The sequence below is a fragment of the Pipistrellus kuhlii genome, unplaced genomic scaffold, assembly GCF_014108245.1.
Source record: "Pipistrellus kuhlii isolate mPipKuh1 unplaced genomic scaffold, mPipKuh1.p scaffold_m20_p_16, whole genome shotgun sequence".
NCBI lineage: Eukaryota > Metazoa > Chordata > Mammalia > Chiroptera > Vespertilionidae > Pipistrellus > Pipistrellus kuhlii.
Window position 1 is genome coordinate 20,882,628 of NW_023425471.1, and position 18,662 is coordinate 20,901,289.

Genomic DNA, 18,662 nt, shown 5'->3' on the forward strand with positions numbered 1-18,662 from the left:
TAACAGATTAAAGTATATTTTCAACTCTTCATATAAAATATAATTGGTTATTATATTTTATTATCAATTATTATTTATATACAGCCTTGATATTTTATTAATTGCATTCTTATCTTTTTCAAATATTGGAATCCTGTAGGAATCCTGACAAATTGGGCTTGAGGAAGCTGATCAACTGTTCTTTTAAACTTTGGTTCAGAAGTTTGTTAAAAATTCACATTTATAAATCCCACCTCAAAACTAATGAATTAAATTCTCTAGTGGTGAGTACTGTATTACTACATTTTTAATAAGTTTTCCGGATGGTTCTTGGGCACACTGAAGTCCAAGATCCTGTTTATCACTATCAGAAAGGAGAAGTGCCCCAAGTGCCTCATTCAACTAGCATATCTGAAAATGATCAGCTTTGCTCACTCCATAACAAGCTTTATAACCTTAGTGACTTAACAGGGATATTTTTCCTCTTATTCCTGTTAAATTTCTAATCTTGGCTTCACATTCTTATGTTTGTGTCACCTTTATTTCAGACCCAGACCTCCACTGACAATAGCTCCTAATTGAAACTCCTTTATTTAATGACCTTTGACTATATGCAGATTTTAGTTAATTCATTGTGACTCATGAGAAGTTCTTGAGTTACTTTCAGTCATAAAAGCTTTTGCTGATACATTTTGGAGGTGAAAATAATGAGGATTTATCACTAGTAATAGGAAAATTAATTCTATTTTAAGTTCTCAGTTGCATTTATTTTCTTTTATATTTTATTGATTTTTTACAGAGAGAAAGGGAGAGAGAGAGAGTTAGAAACATTGATGAGAGAAACATTGATCAGCTGCTTCCTGCACACCCCCCACTGTGGATGTGCCCGCAACCAAGGTACATGCTCTTGACCAGAATCAAACCTGGGACCCTCCAGTTGGCAGGCTGATGCTCTGTCCACTGAGCCAAACTGGCTAGGGCCTAAGTTGCATTTTTAAGGAGATCGGTATTATCACACTGGGCTGGCACTTGTGATAATTATTTACTTATATAATACTTGGTGAAATTTTTCATGTAGTATCCTGGTTGCCTAATGAACCTAGACTAGAAAGTGTTTCAGGATTATGGTATTTAAATTATATTGATGTCGGGTGAACTTGGCAGGCTCCTCCTGCCTGGACGCTGAAGCATTGTAGATCCAGGGATTTTCTGATGAAGAACAATCAAAAGTGTATGTTCCAGGAACTTCTACAGAAGGAAATATCAGAGCTAGACACAGGTTGATGAGACTAAAAGCTAATGTTAAACTTAAGACTTACAGGGTGACTGTTGCTTCAATCTCCATGGAGTGTTTATAAGGTATAGAAGATTATGTAAATGAACAGAATTTCTGCAAGGGAAACTAAAGAATGCATCATTGAAGGATACAGGTCTTGTAGACAAAAGATGCATTGCAACTTTCTTTAAAGAAGTGGCCAGATAAGTGAGGAAAAGGAAGTGACAGAAAGACTCAAAGCTGAGCAGGAATCACTTGAAATCAGGTAGGAAGAACAGAATGAACTGATCATCAAAGAAAGGGAAGATATCTTTTTTGAAAGTCCTCTTTCAACCTGCAGGAACTTTGACTCTTTTGTGGAGAAAATTTAAATTCTAGAGAAATAATTGTCCTAATTTATAACAGGGAATAAATCTGCATAGGCTTACATTTCTAAGCAATCAAAAGGACACTTAACAGCGTGTGCTGTTGCTTCCCTTTGTGCTTGGTTTGGCCATCTAGCTGTTCTGCTGCTATTATAAGGTAGAGCGCATATTTGTCAACCAAAAAAAGACTATAAAAATTTAAGCATTTAAATGTAGTGTTGGAACTTTATTACATACTGTTCCATTACTGCAATTGAGCCTGAAATCTCTTTGCATTTGGTATTTTTTTTCTAGCTAAACGTTTGCCAGTGTTAACTGATTCTACTCTGAAATCATATTTTTTAAAAAGATATATGCTTTTATTGATTTGAAAGAGAGAGGAAGGGAGAGAGGAAAACATCCATATGAGAGAGAGAGAGAGAGAGAGAGATGCATCTGCTGCCCCCTACTGGGGATCAAGCATGTGCCCTGACCAGGAATTGTACCAGTAACTTCTCAGTGCACTGGACAATACTCAACCAACTTAGCCACACCGGCCAGGGCTGAAATCATTAAAAAAATTAACCTGTTGTAATTTATACATATTTAACTGATAAGTGTTTTACACTGCAGCATAATGGCACCAAACTATTTTCATGGAGGAGAAAACTGTTGGGGTTAGAAATAAGGAAGTGTGTGTGTATGCTTATATAGTTATGTGCCACATAACATTTTGGTCAATGATATACTGAATATACAAACATATCCCCAAAATTTTATAATGGGCTTGAAAAATTCCTGTCATCTAGTGATGTCACATCAATCTTAATGCCATAGTGCAATGCATTATTCATGTGTTTGTGGTGATGCTGGTATAAACAAGCCTGCGCTGCTAGTTGTTTAAGAGTATAGCACATACAATTATGGACTGTAAATAATACTTGAAAATGATAATAAACAAGTGTGTTATAAGTTTTAAAATAAATTATATTGACCTATAGCTTTTATAGCTGGACTTTTACTTCCCCAAGGAAAATGAACAAACACATATATTATCTTACAAATTTGTTTTGCAATTTTATATTATTGATTTTATTTTTCTTCAAATACCAAATTTGGTAAGCTTGAAACAGTGTGGTTTTATGTCTCTGAGTGTTTTATAAAATTGTCAACTATATATACCTTTTTTATATAATAACTAGATGCCCGGTGCACTTAAAAAACTCAAGATTGAAGGTAACTCCTAAGGAAATACAGCAAGATTTCAACACACTACATATAGAAGGAATTTACCTTGACATAATAAAGCCCATATGTGAAAATCTCACATCTAACTTCAGACTTAACAGTGAAAAATATGAATGTGAATATTTTTCCTCAAAGATGGGGGGCAAGGCAAGAATGCCCACTCTCATCACATCTACTCACATAATACTAAAAATCCTATCCATAAAAATTAGCATAAAAAGAAATACAAGTCATCTAAATCAAAAAGGAAGAAAAATTATCTAGGTTTGCAGATAGCATGATCTTAATATGTAGAAAAAACCCTAACTATGTCTCAAAAAAAAGACAAAGCCAGGTAGAGTTGCTCAATAAACTCGGTTAAGTTGCAGTATACAAAATCAACATGAAAAAATCAGTTATGTTTCTATACAGTAACAACAACATATTTGAACAGAAAATTAAGAAAACAACACCATTTATAAAATTTTCAAAAATAATAAAACACTTAGGAACAATCTTAACAAGAATGTGAGACATGTTCAATGATAATTATAAAGCATTAATAAAAGAAATTAAAGATAACACAAATAAATGGAAATACATAGCATATTTGTGGACTGAAAAAAAATCAATATTGTTAAAATTCTCAGAATATCCAAAAATATCTGCAGACTCAGTGAAATCTCTCAAAAACTCAGTGATATTTTTAAAGAAATGAAAAAATTCTAAAATTTATATATAATTACAAAAAAATTGCAAAAGCAATCTTGAGAAACAAGAAAGTTGGAGGCATCTCACTTCCTAATTTCAAAAAATATATTATAGCCGAGACTGGTTTGGCTCAGTGGATAGAGCATCGGCCTGCGGACTGAAAGGTCCCACATTCGATTCCAGTCAAGGACATGTGGCCACATCCCCAGTAGGAGGTGTGCAAGAGGCAGCTGATCAATGTCTCTCATCAATGTTTCTAACTCTCTATCCCTCTCCTTTCTTCTCTGTAAAAAAATCAATAAAATATATTAAAAATATATTATAAAGCTACAATACTTAAAACAGTATAGTGCTGGCACAAACAGACTAATGGAAAAAAATTGAGAGCCCAAGGGTGGGTGGGGGGAATACACACGTAAATGGTTAAACTATCTTTGACTAGGATGACAAGTATAAACAATGGGAGAAGGATTCCCTCTTTAAAAATGATGTTGGAAATTCTGAATATCTACATGAAAAAGAATGTGTTAGACTTTATCTTATCCCATACACAAAAATCAACTCACAGCAGAATGAAGATTTAAATGTAATACCAGAAATTCCAACACCTCTAGCAGAAAACATAGGGGCTTTAAGACATTGGTATTGGCAATGATTTCCCAACAAAAGCATGATCACTGAAAGCAAAAATGATCAGTAGTAATATATCAAACTAAAAACTTCTGCACAGAAAAGGAACTAAAGAGTGAAAAGGCATCCTATGAAATGAGAGAACATATCTGCAAACTATCTATGGACAAAGGGGTAATATACAAACTATGCAAGAAACTCATACAACTCAACAGTAAAGGAACAAATAACCTGATTAAAAATGAGTTAAGTTCTTGAATAGACACTTTTCCAAAGAAATAAAAATGGTGAACAGGTATATGAAAAGCTGTTCAACATCACTAATCATCAAGGAAATACAAATTAAACCACATGATATATCACCTCACACATCAATAATAATAAAAGCATAATGTGCTAATTAGACCAGACAGCCAAACAAACTTCTGGATATCATTCCAGATGTCCTTCTTGATGACCTTCTGGATGAAGCCTGCAGCAGGGGCCAAGGCAGAGGCTGTTATGGGTGATCAGGCAGTCATGTAGAGTGGTTAAGGGCGATGAGGCAGGCAGAGAAGTTAGAGGTGATCAGGCAGGCAGGCAAGGGAGCGGTTAGGAGCCAGTGGTCCAGCAGGGTTTGGGCCTAAACCAGCAGTCAGACATCTCCCGAGGGATCCCAGATTGTGAGATGGTGCAGGCCGGGTTGAGGGGAAACCCCCCCCTCCCCGCCGCCATGCACGAATTTCGTGCACTTGGGCCTCTAGTTTTATTTTAAAAAGGTAAGTGTTGGTGCGAATGTGGAAAAATTAAACACTTGAACAATGTTGGTGGGCATGCAGATTGGTACAGCACCAAATTAAAAATAGAACTTCCATATGATCCAGAAATCCCATTTCTGAGATTGAAATTTAAATGAACTGAAATCAGTATCATGAAAGATATCTACACTCCCATGTTCATTGCATTACTATTCACAATAACTAAGACATAAAAATACCCTGTGTCTATCAACATATTAATATGCAAAGACAATATGACATATACAGAAAATATAATTATTATTCAGTTTTTAAAAAGAGGGAAATGTTGCCATATGCAGGAACACTGATAAGACCTGGAGGACATCATGCTAAGTGAAATAAGCCAGTTACCAAAGGACAAATTCATGATTTCACTTATGTGAGCTACATGAAATAATAAAACTCATAAAAATAAGAGTAGAAGGGTAGTTTCCAGGGGTTATAAGTAGTGGGAAATGGGAAGTTTCTGTTTAACTGGCATGTAATTACATAAGATGAATAAGTTCTGAAGACTTGCTATTTTGTGCACTTAATATTTTTTGATTTGTTAGATGTCATGTTAATTCTTACCACAATAAAAATATAATGAAAGCTTAAATATTTTAAATTAAATATTATTAATTTAAGTAGTCCAGGTTCTTGGAATCCAATTAACCCATATCTTGATGAAAATATCATATTTTTATTTTATTTAAAAAGTCTTTATTGTTAAAAGTATTATATATGTCCCCCTTTGATCCCGCTACCTGCCCCAGGCCATCAGCACACTATTGTCTGTGTTCATGGGTTATGCATATAAGTTCTTTGGTTGATCTCTTCCTACCCACCTACTCACCCTCACTTTCCCTTTGAGATTTAATAATCTGTTCCATGCTTCTATATCTCTGGGTCTAATTTGTTCACCAGTTTATTTCTTCATTTGATACCACACATGAGTGAGATAATGAAATATTTGTCTTCCTCAGATTAGCTTTGTTGTTGTTGTTGTTGTTGTTATTGTTGCTTAATAATACTGTCCAGGTTCCTCAATGCTGTCTCAAAAGGTAAGAGACCTTTTTTACTTCATGATAGTATTCCATGCTAAAAATATACCACAACTTTTTTAATCCATTAATCTACTGATGAGCATTTGGACTGTTTCCAGATCTTAGCTATTGCAAAATTGTACTGCTATGAACATAGGGGTGCATATATCCTTTCTGATTGGTGTTTCTAGCTCCTTGGAATATATTCCTAGAAGTGGTATTACTGGATCAAATGGAAATTCCATTTTTAAAATTTTGAGGAAACTCCATACTGTTTTCTACAGTAGCTGCACCAGTCTGCATTCCCACTAGCAGTGTATGTGGATTCCTTTTTCTCCACATCCTTGCCAGTAGCCATTCTGATAGGTGTGAGGTGATACCTCGTTGTCATTTTAATTTGCATCTCTTGAATGACTGGTGACTTTAGTATTTTTTTCATTATGTCTCTTGGCCGTATGTATGTTCCCTTTGGAGAAGTGTCTGTATTTAGGTCCTTTGCCCAGTTTTTAATTTTTTTTTGTCTTCCTTTCCTTAAGTTACATGAGTTCATTATATATTTTGTATATTAATCCTTTATCAAATGTATCATTGGCAAATATATTCTCCTATACAGTGGGCTTCCTTTTCATTTTATTGATGGTTTATTTTTTCTGTGCAGAGCCTTTTATTTTGATGCAGTCCCGTTTGTTTATTTTCTCTTTTATCTTGCCCTAGGAGAGATATATCTTCAGACATACCACTACCAGAGATGTTTGAGATTTTGCTGCTTATGGTTTTTGCTAAGATTTTTATGGTTTCATGATTTACATTTAAGTATTTTATCCATTTTGAGTTTATTCTTGTGGATGGTGTAAATGTGTACTGTAATTTCATATTTTGTATGTATTTGTCAAATTTTCCCAACACCATTTATTGAAGAGACTATCTTGATTCCATTGTATACTCATGAGTCCTCTGTCAAATATTAATTGAGCATATCGTCTTGGGTTGATTTCTGGGGTCTCTGTTCTGTTCCATTGATCTATATTACTGTTCTTGTGCCAGTACTAGGCTGTTAGGAGTACAGTGACTTTGTAAGTATAACTTGAGATCTGGTATTGTGATTCTTCCAACTTCGTTCTTTTTTCCTGAATATTGTTATAGCTATTTGGGGTCTATTTTGGTCCCATATAAATTGTTGGAGTATTTGTTCTATATTTGTGGAATATGCCATTGGCATATTAAAAAGGATTGCATTGAACCTATGGATTGCTTTGGGAAGTACAAACCTTTGGATGATTTTGACTCTAGCAATCCATAACCACTGGTTTATATTTTCCTTTCTTTTTCAAAGCCCTATAGATTTCCAAACACAGGTCTTTTACCACTTTGGTTAATTTTATTCCTAAGTGTCTTAATTTTTTGTTGCAGTGCTAAATGGGAATTTTTTAGTTTCTCTTTCTGAGAGTTCTTTATCAGTGTATAAAAATGCCATCAATTTCTGGGTGTTAATCATTTAGCCTGCTACATTACCTAATTCATTTACTAAATCTAGTAGTTTTTGATGGAGACTTTAGATTTTCTATGTACAATATCATGTCATCAGTAAATAATGACAATTTTTGAGAATCTTAGCTAGTCAAGTGGAACTTCTCCCTAAAATTATCTACTGACACAAAAAATATTTCAGCAAATTCTTGGGGATTATTAAGACTTGACTTGTAAGATAAAGTCTAACCAGTCTTTATCTTGTATTTTTAAACCATCCTTAACTTATGACTAATGATTTTTTTCTTGCTTAATTTTGTACTATTCTCCATGTATATTATTCAGTACAACCAAATTTAAATCTGCCATCTGAATAGACCTTAAACTTCCATGCTTCAGTGCATTATTTTTTCCCCTGTAAGTACAGTTGGAATGTAGTATTTTGTTAATTTCAGGTGTGTAATGAAGTGATTCAAATTTATATACCTTACAGTGTGACCACACTATACTAGTAAGTCTAGGAATCATCAGTCACCATGCAAGCTTATCACAATATTATTGACTATGCATATTCCTCTTTGCCTTTTTCACCTATTTCATTTATTTCTTCCCCTCTGGCAATAATCAATTTGATCTGTTTCTATGAGTCTGTATTTTTGTGTTTCATTTTTTTAATTTGTATGTTTAGAGCCTACCTATAAGTGAAACCATATAGTACATGTATTTCTGACTTATTTAACTTAGTATAATATGCTCTAGATCCATCCATGTTGTTTCAAATAGCAAGATTTCATTCTATTTATTGATGAGTGATATTGATGAGTTATGTATCTACTTTATCCATCCATCAGTGCATTTTTAAAAGCACTCTGTGCTTTTCCTCTTATCTAGAATTCATTCTTCCCCATAGTTATATCAAGGTATAGAAATTAGCTAAAGAGCTTGTATGCATAGCCCATGAACACAGACAATAATGTGGTGATAGCCAGAGGGAAGGGGCCTAAGGGCTGGGTTGAGGTGGTCAAAGGGAGAGAAAATTGGGACATATGTAATAGTGTCAACAATAGTGTCAACTACATATTTTTATGTAGTCCCACTTGTTTATTTTCTCTTTTATCTTGCCCTAGGAGAGATATATCTTCAGACATACCACTACCAGAGATATCTGAGATTTTGCTGCTTATGGTTTTTGCTAAGATATCAAAGAAAAATAAAGATATCAAAGTGTTATGCAATACTTAAGATTCATCTCAAAGCATATTTCCTCCATGAAACATTCTAAGGTTGCTCTGTTCAGAATTATGTCTTATCTTTGAATGCCTGTAGGGCATCATGACCAAGCAATTTAACCTGTTCTTGCAATGTACTGATTTTTATTGCCATGAAATCTTTCAAGAGATTGCACTTTACCTCCCCAATAATATTGTAAACCTCCAGTGGGCATCAGCATGTATTATTTATCTTTTCATCCTTAGAATGCCTAAGAAAACATGATGCACACAGTAGGAGTTCAATAAACACTTAGTGAAAGGTGAAAACCAACACTAATACCAACTTCTGAATTAAGCAACTGGCTTGTTGGATGTTACAACAGACTTTGGACTGTTGTGACAGTATGTTACACATATAATTGCTTATTGTTGTAATAGCTACTGTAATCAACGTTAGCCAGAAAAGGACAACTAAATGCTGACAGCAGAATAGTTTTACAGGAAAACGGTGGTTAAAAGATTTAACAGACGGCTATTATTGAGTGAGCTAGCAGCAGAATGATTAAAAAGCAATCATTTACACTGAGTGGCCAGGTTATTATGATCTCTGAACACATAATAATCTGGCCACTCAGTGTACATCCTATATCATAAAGGGCTAATATGCAAATTGCCCCCCCCCCCCCCAGGAGTTGGACCAGCAGGCAGGCAGGCCGGCCAACCGCCCATGTCTCCTTCCCTTGACCAGGTTGGCCAGACCCCACCCATGCATGAATTCATGCATCAGGCCTCTAATATATATACAGAGTGGCCAGATTATTATGCATTAAGAGATCATAATAATCTGGCCACTCAGTGTATATTAAAGGCCTGTTGAAAAAAATTGCAAGGTGTATAGTACATTTACTGAAGAAGCAGCAGCAATAGATAAGGTGTGAAGATGTTGAGAAGTCCCCATTATATACAGTAACTTCTAATGCATACAAGAGACAAGTCACAAAATTAACAGGCTAAGAAAAGCTAGCCAGTAGTAACAAAGAATTCACTTCTGGTAGTTTAAGTAAACAAAATCATTGGCATTGCTTTCTTCCAGGGCAAGCAAATGCTAGTATGGATGTGGGAAATCCATACCTCAGAGAAAAACTTATGTAGTGATTTTTATTTAAATTTTCAGTAATATTGGTCCCATCCTAAAACATCATATAACTGGGAACTATTTTATTTCAATTTTCTCACTTTTAGTTATCTTTTTTTAGCTGGTCTTTTTATTTTATTTTAAAAAATATATTTATATTGATTTCATAGAGGAAGGAAGAGGGAGAGATAGAAACATCAATGTGACAGAGAATCATTGATTGGCCTGCCTCCTGCATGCCCCACACTAGGGATTGAGCCCACAATCCAGGCATATGTCCTGACCAGGAATGGAACAATGACTTCCTGATTCAGAGGTCCACACTCAATCACTGAGCCTTGCTTCTGGGCTAGCTATTTATATTTAAATCTATTCACAAAATATTATTTGTCAATCCCTAGGGCTGCACAGGTTTCATTCTCTTTAGTGAAATTATAATCTGAATAGACTAAGGTCACCAATAATAAAATATACTCAATGACTATATTTTTCATTTTAGCATGGAAAGATAAATATTTTTTATAAGAAATCTTGATTTATATATGTCATTACTTTCCTCCTGAAAAGTAAACCATAATTTGCAATATAAATACATAGAAAGAAGTGTCAGGCCATGCTTTCATTTGAAAACACCCATAAATATATGCCACTTCAACAGTATCCAAAGTGTTCTCAGTGATTAAATAAAATGATTTTTTATTATATTCATTTATGATCTTATTAGTTGCTATGCCCTTATAAATGGGTTCACACTAAATGACAACCCCAATCAATATCAGTGTGACAGGACTTGAAATTGCATGTAGTTTTTAGATGTTGTTTGACTTTTAGCTAACTTCCTTATGAATTGCCTGTGGGATATTATCTTGTTGCCAATATGTAAGATTTTGCATGGAGGATGTAATAGCTCAATGATTTTGATTTAGTACTCTTTTAAGCAATTGCCAAAGAACATATATAAAAAATAAATAAAAACAACAAGTTGTCAGTTTTTTAAACGGAATGGTCTTGCCCAGCTGATGTGGTTCAGTGGTCCTGATTAGATTCCCAGTCAGGGCGCATGCCTGGAATTTGGGCTCAGTCCCCAGCAGGGGTGCAGGAGGCAGCTGATTGATGATTCTCTGTCATCATTGATGTTTCTATCTCTCTCTCCCCCTCCCTGTTCTCTCTCTGAAATCAATAAGAACATATTAAACACACACACACACACACACACACACACACACACACACACACATACAACTGAATGGTCTTTAAGTATAGACTTATGAAACCTATTTACTGGGTTATCACTTGCTAAAAACATTGCACTTTTTTACAGAAAAAAATATGATAGTATAGCAACAGAATAGAAAGTCCCCATAAAACCCACACCCAGTTTCACCTATTATTAGTATCTTATATTATCACAGCACGTTTATTACAATCAGTTAACCAATAGTGATACATTATTGATAACCACAGTCCATTATGTTTATTCATATTTCTTCAGTTTTTACCTAAGGTCCTTTTTCTGTTCCATAGCTCATTTACTTATTGTGTCTTCAAGAAAGAAGACATACAAGTTTAAGAAATAGTCTTAAAGTACTAAGTAACTGAACACTTACACAATGTGTAATAAGCCAATATAATTAACATGTTGCTCTTGAAATCACATATTAAATCACATGTGTCAAACACAAGGCCCGCGGGCCAAATCCCTCCCGCCAGGCCTTGCAATGTGGCCCTCACCGCGCTGTCATCACTGCACTCTGCTGCGTTTCCATCACAATGACAGTTTATGACTGTTCAGTAAACCATTCGGCTCGTGATTTAGGCTGGATTTTAGATTTTGGCCCCTTCTCTGATTGAGTTCGACACCCCTATATTAAATAGTACTATTCATTTTAAGTCCTTTATTTCTATTTCTAAATGCAGAAATAAAATACTTGTCTTTCAAATATTGGAAATGGCAATTATAGATGTTTAATCATAACATTTAAAAGAATATGACACTAACATATTACCAGATTACTAGATAAAAAGGAGTTACAGATTTAAAAAATGTTAAATATATTTTAATTAGTATTAACTTAAATATATAGGCAATATCACACTAATTATGTGTTCAAATGCTCTAAACTTAGTAAAGAAGTTAAATGACCTGTGTATTTTTGTATGGTATATTTGAGAAATGATAAATGAGGCCTACGCTACCTCACTCTCAGTACTGAGGCTCTATCAAGGGTTTCAAACAAACCAATATAAGTTTCATCTTTAGCAATTCAACTTCTGGGAACATATTTGAAAAAAACAAAAACCCTGAAACAATTGGAAAGAATATATGCATCCTTGTTATTATTTACAATAGTCAAGATCTGGAAGGAGCCCAAATTCCCATCAGTAGATGAGTGGATAAAAAAGCTGTGGAACATTGACACAATGTAATACTATGCAGCTGTAAAAAAAGAAGGAAATCTGCCCTGGCTGAATGGCTCAGCTGCTTGGAGAGTCATTCTGTACATCAAAAGGTTATGGGTGCAATCCCTAGTAGGGGCATGTATAAGAGGCAACTGTTTCATCTTTCTCTCTCACATTTCTGTCTGTCTCTCCCTGAATTCTCTCTCTCTCTCTCTCTCTCTCTCTCTCTCTCTCTCTCTCTCTCTCTCTCTCTCTCTTTCTCTCTCTCTCTCTCTTTCTCTCTCATCTCATATCTAAAAAATAATGAATACATATTTAAATGAGGAATACAAAAAAGGAAATCTTACCTTTTGGGACATCATGGAAGGACCTGGAGAGTATTATGTTAAGTGAAATAATCCAGTCAGAGAAAGATAAGTAGCATGTGATTTCACTTATATGTGGAATCTAATGAACAAAATAGGCTAGCAAACAAAATAAAAACAGACTCATAAATTCAGAGAACATACTGACAGCTATCACAGGGAAGGGGAGTTGGGGGACTGGATGAAAAAGGTGAAGGGCTTAAACAAAATAAAATAAAAACTTGTAAACACAGACAAAAATAGGATGGTAATTACCAGAGGAAAAGGGGGGTTGGAGGAGGTAGAAGAGAGTAAAAGAGGGACAAATTACTTGGGATGGTGAACACACATTACAATATAAAAATCTACTATAGAATTGTACACCTGTAACCTATATAATTTTATTAATCAATAGCATCCCAATAAATTCAATAAAAATGTAATATTAAAAAAGGAATAATATTATTAAGATTAAATTATTTGTTCAAATGCTCTAAACTTAGTAAAGTAGTTGAATAACCTATGTATTTTTGTATGGTATAGTTTAAAGTTTAGGCAAAGGAATTTAACCTTAAACTTCTATAAACAACAATATAATTGTAGATTCTTTTTTATTCTTTCCTTTAAACTAAGTTTCTACTGAATAGTGCGGTGTAAAATTAAATAAAGCTGGTCTAGCAATAAACGTGAGAAAAGCATATTATTTTTGCCCTGAATGAAGATAAGCGACAACAGAAACCCTATAAATTAATACCCAGAGAAATATCATTTATAGATGTGAACACTACATTCACATTCAAATATTTTTCTTGCAAATATGAGAAAACATATGTAAGTTTCAAAATTTCATCTGGAATAAAACAGACCCTGAATAGCTGCAGCAATCTTCAGAAAGAAGGACAAAGTTGGAGGGATCACAGTACCAGATATCAAGCTGTATTACAAAGCCAATGTTCTCAAAACTGCCTGGTACTGACACAAGAACAAACATATAGACCAATGGAATAGAACAGAGAACCCAGAGTTTAACCCAAAGCATTATGCTTCATTAATATTTGACAAATGGGCAAGAGCATACAATGGAGTCAAGACAGTTTCTTCAATAAATGGTGTTGGGAAAATTGAACAGATACATGCAAAAAAATGAAACTAGACCACCAACTTACACTATACACAAAAATTAACTAAAAATGGATAAAAGACTTAAATGAAACCATAAAATTCTTAGAAGAAACCATTGGCAGCAAAATCTCAGACATCTCTTGTAACAATATATTTATAGATACATTTCCTAGGACAATGGAAATTAAGGAGAAAATAAATAAATGGGATTACATCAAAGTAAAGAGCTTCTGCACAGCAAAAGCAACCATCAATAAAATAACAAGCAAGCCCACTCCATGGGAGAACATATTTACCAATGACACAGGATTAACCTCCAAAATCTACAAGGAACACATACAACTTAACAAAAGAAAGATAAACAATCCAATTTTAAAATGGGCAAAGAACCTAAATAGACACTTCTCCAAAATGGACATACAGAAGGCCGAAAGGCATATGAAAAAATGCTCAAAGTCACTGATCATCTGGGAGATGCAAATCAAAAGGACAGTGAGGTACCACCTCACATCTGTTAGAATGGCTATCATTAACAAATCCACAAACAAGTGCTGGCGAGGTTGTAGAGAAAAGAGAACCCTGGTACACTTCTGGTGGGAATGCAAACTAGTGCAGCTTCTGTGAAAAACAGTTTAGAGATCCCTCAAAATATTAAAAATGGCACTACCATTTGACCCAGTGATCTCACTTCTAGGAATATATTCACTGTTGTATTACTCTTCCCATTGAGAACTCTACTTCAGCTGCATTGGTTCTGTATTTGTAAATATCAAACACCCTCCCGTTTCAGAACTCTTGAAATTGTTGTTGTGTCCTTCTGGAAAACTCTCCTTGTAAATACCCACTAAACTTACTTCCTATTCTCTGAGAAAGAATGCTTACAATAAGTTTCACTGTTTAAAATCTAGGATTTCCCTTATGCATAAATATTTCTCAATCATATTCCATATCATAGATAGATTTGTGTGGAGGATAAAGAAGCACAATACATTTGGCCCTGTCTAAATAGTTTTGTTAAGAAAGTAAATACACCATCATGTGTCTGTTTTCAGGAAAGGCGCAGGCGTCTGTACCTGAGGTATATGGTCTCCTTGATGAGTAGCCAGATCCTCAAAGGACAAAATGGCACCATAGTTACTGAATGGCCATGGGACTTGCATGTGATCTTAAAATCACTCTAATGGCATATTTTTACTTCACCAGTTAAGGATGTTTTAGACATTAATAAATGGACTGTGTGGGGGCATGCAGCATTGATTTGCAAAGAAAAAATGGATGGTCATGGGCTCCTTTTTGGCATAGCATTATTAACTTCTCACTTGCTTAGAATTCTTGAGTCAATCATCCTATGTCTTTCCCCTTCATTTAGATCTGTGCTCAAATGTTATCTCATCAGAAAAACCTTGCCGATCTGAAAGAGTATCCTTTCTTAACTCTCTTCCTTGTGTTTTTTTTTTTTTTCTTCCTACTACTATCTACTTAACTGTAATATTTTGGATTTTTAAAATTTTCTTTTTCTTAGTCCTCAACCAAAGAAATGTTCATTGATTTTTAGACATAAAATAAAGGGAGGAAGGGAGGGAGGGAGGGAGGGAGGGAGGGAGGGAGGGAGGGAGAGAGAGAGAGAGAGAGAGAGAGAGAGAGAGAGAGAGAGAGAGAGAGAGAAATACATTAATGTGAGAGAAACATGGACCAGTTGCCTCCCATATGTACCACAATGGGGGATCAAACCCACAACCTAGGTATGTACCCTGACCTGACCTGGGATAGAACCTGCAACCAAAGTCACCAACATATTTTTCTTTAATCTGAGCTAGTTGAGAGAGAGGAATGAAGAAGGGGACACACACACACACACACACACACACACACACACACACTCACACGAGAGAGTGAGAGAGAGAGAGAGAGAGAGAGAGAGAGAGAGAGAGAGAGAGAGAGCGCTATCTGAAAGTGAAACATAGATAGCTGCCTCCTGCATGCCTCCCACTGGGGATTAAGCCTGCAACCTGGCATGGCCATGTGCCCTGGCTGGGAATCGAACTGGCACCCTTTTAATGCACAGGAGGACACCCATTCAATTTAGACACTTTTTTATATAAAAAACTAAATAAAAAGACACCATTTGTAATAGCAACAAATCTACAAAATCACTAAAAATTAGCAAAAGAAAGAACATATAAGAATTTTACAGAATAATTCTAAAAACTATTAAAAATTAAAAAAGTATTTTAATAACTGGATTTTATGAAAGGAGTTATTATAAAAGCACATCTCTTTATTTTTTATTTTTTTTAATATATTTTATTGATTTTTTAAAGAGAGGAAGGGAGAGAGAAGAGAGAGAGAGAGAGTTAGAAACATGGATGAGAAGCATTGATCAGCTACCTCCTGCACGCCCCTCACTGGGGATGTGCCCACAACCAAGGTATGTGCCCTCTACCGAAACTGAACCCTGAACCATCCTCAGGCTGACGCTCTAGCCACTGAGGCAAACCAGTTTTGGCAAGCTCATCTCTTTAAATTATTCTATAACTCCTATATATTTCTAATGAAATTCAGGTGGATTTTTGGAGAAAATTAGTAAACTTAAAAAAATATTACATAAATTTTTACATATATCTAAAGTATTTTTAAAAGAGAGCAAAGGTTTATTCACAAGGGAATAAAGTTCTGAATACAAAAGTTAATACTAAAAGTTAGTAGCATATAATATAGCAAGATACCTTTATGACCTTTATTTCTTAAACTAAATTCCCATATTAAAAGCTCTAGAATCTTATTTAGAAATGCACTATGTTGGGTTGGTGCCCCATTCCCCATGCACAAGGCTTAATTCCTTTTTTTTATGTGTCACTGTGGCTAGAGTTTATTTATTTTTACTTTTTAAAAATTTTATATATATATAAGAGCACAGGAAGTGCTTTTACTGATGTGCCAGGGATATTTTAAGCAGAAGAGAAGTATCTTATTAACTGACATATAATGGCTTATTAATTTGTCATTGGCCATTCTGAATTATGTCTTGGTTAAGGAGGGTTTGAAAAGGAGCTTTCTTATGTCCAACTTTCCTAATGGAAATGGGCTCCTTTTGTGTGTATGTGTGTGTATATATATATATATATATATATATATATATGACTTGATTTCTAAGGTCTTGGCCCAACCCAAGGGCCTATCACTAAGTCAGGTCCTTCCAGACAGGAGGACCTGTTTTTTTTCCCACCCTTTGGAGGACAGAAATGGGCATATCCAGATTATGGGCAAGCAGCAGAAACTGTTCTACTGTTTTGCATATTGTTCCTTCTGTCACAAACTATAAAATTGATGTATTTTTTTTTTCAAAAACAAAAAAATAAAACCCAATAATAAAATTAAAAGTGAAAATTGTTGAATTTTATGTTATAAAACTAAGGCTTTCTCTTTTATAAAAAATGAATGGTTGTAAAATTTAGGGAAGGTTTTGGAATGCTAAAAATAAAATGTATACGTACACACACACACAGAGTAATACGGAATGGTCTTTAAAGAGTGCTGAGTAAAACACATTAATACATAAAGGACACTAAGGTAGTTAGGAGGAAGCAAAAATGCAGTTGGTAGATGAGAAAGACCCAAAGAAAATGACAATTGAGTCCAGGTCTCTATTGCCAGGGATACTGGTATATTCATACTCACAGCGTGGGGTCATGATAGAAGAACTTGTATATTAATATAACTGTAATAACTTGGCTTTAATATCTATTTTAGGAATAACTGCAGATTATCCTGTTATATTACATGTTAGAAATTTAGTCCATTCTCTATTTATTTTATGCAATATTTGTAGAAAGCAGGATGGCTTAAAGATCATACTTTGCCTTGACTGTCAGAGCCCATATTACAATATACCAGTGTGGTAATTCACACTAACTGCCATTTTTGTCAGTTCGTTTGTTTGTTTTTAACTACTACAAGAGTTGTATTTTGGGGATGGAAGGCTGTTGCCAACTAAACAGGATCCTTTCCTCCTGCACCGTATCTTGTTGAAGACAGGCATTAGGAAAGTTGGACATAAGAAAGCTCCTTTTTAAACCCTCCTTAACCAAGACATAATTCAGAATGGCCAATGACAAATTAATAAGCCATTATATGTCAGTTAATAAGATACTTCTCTTCTGCTTAAAATATCCCTGGCACATCAGTAAAAGCACTTCCTGTTTATTTTAAGAAAATACTAACTTCCACTTTAACCATAGGATAATTAACAGACATTTACTGAGAACAGGGAAACTACAGAAATAAAATAAGAGAAATGTTTTTTTTTAATATTATTTGGTAACACTTTATATTTGACATTTTATCCAGCATTTAATTTTAGCAAGTAATTTATTATAAATATATTTTCATGCTGGAAAATGAAATCAGGGATCCTCAAAAATTTTTGTTAGGCCAGAGTGGATAATTTAAAATTTTCTACAAGAGAATCAAATGTATTAAATATTAACCTCCAAATTCTGCAGTTTTTAAAGTGGATATTCATGGTGAGGAGGGATGATTTAAAGATCTTCTGAATCTAAAAATGTGGATTATGTATTGCTTTGAAAGTCCAATCAGTTGTATTAAATACAACCTGCAATCCCAACAAGTATATAGCATTTTGGGGGGTAATCACAAAAATATTTAGGACAATTCGTTAATACACACTTTGTCACTTCACACTTTGTCATTTGCATGTTTACATTTCAATAAGAAGACTGAGCTCCTATAAAAGCATCATTTCACTCACTTGATTTGTCCCTTGTCATAAGTTGTAATGTTGCTTTTTCTATTGATATTATATTTTCAATTTATAAAAGAAAGAAATTGTCAGGCAGATATATTGGAAAAATTATATCTAGAAGCAAATATGCCAGTTCTTCTCTTCTATACTTATGTAGAGACAAAGTTATCAAATATCCAGATTTCCAAATAAATATAGTTTCATGCCAAACTGTTATAAATTTTAAAACATACCCCAAATACTTATTTTT

At 34.4% G+C, this 18,662-nt stretch overlaps 1 protein-coding gene across 1 annotated transcript in view; it reads right to left on the reverse strand.

Moving 5' to 3' along the window:
- KLHL4 (kelch like family member 4) overlaps nucleotides 1-18,662 on the reverse strand; it is a 79,679-nt gene that overhangs the window by 59,292 nt on the left and 1,725 nt on the right. The gene's annotated exons all lie outside the window — the stretch shown is intronic.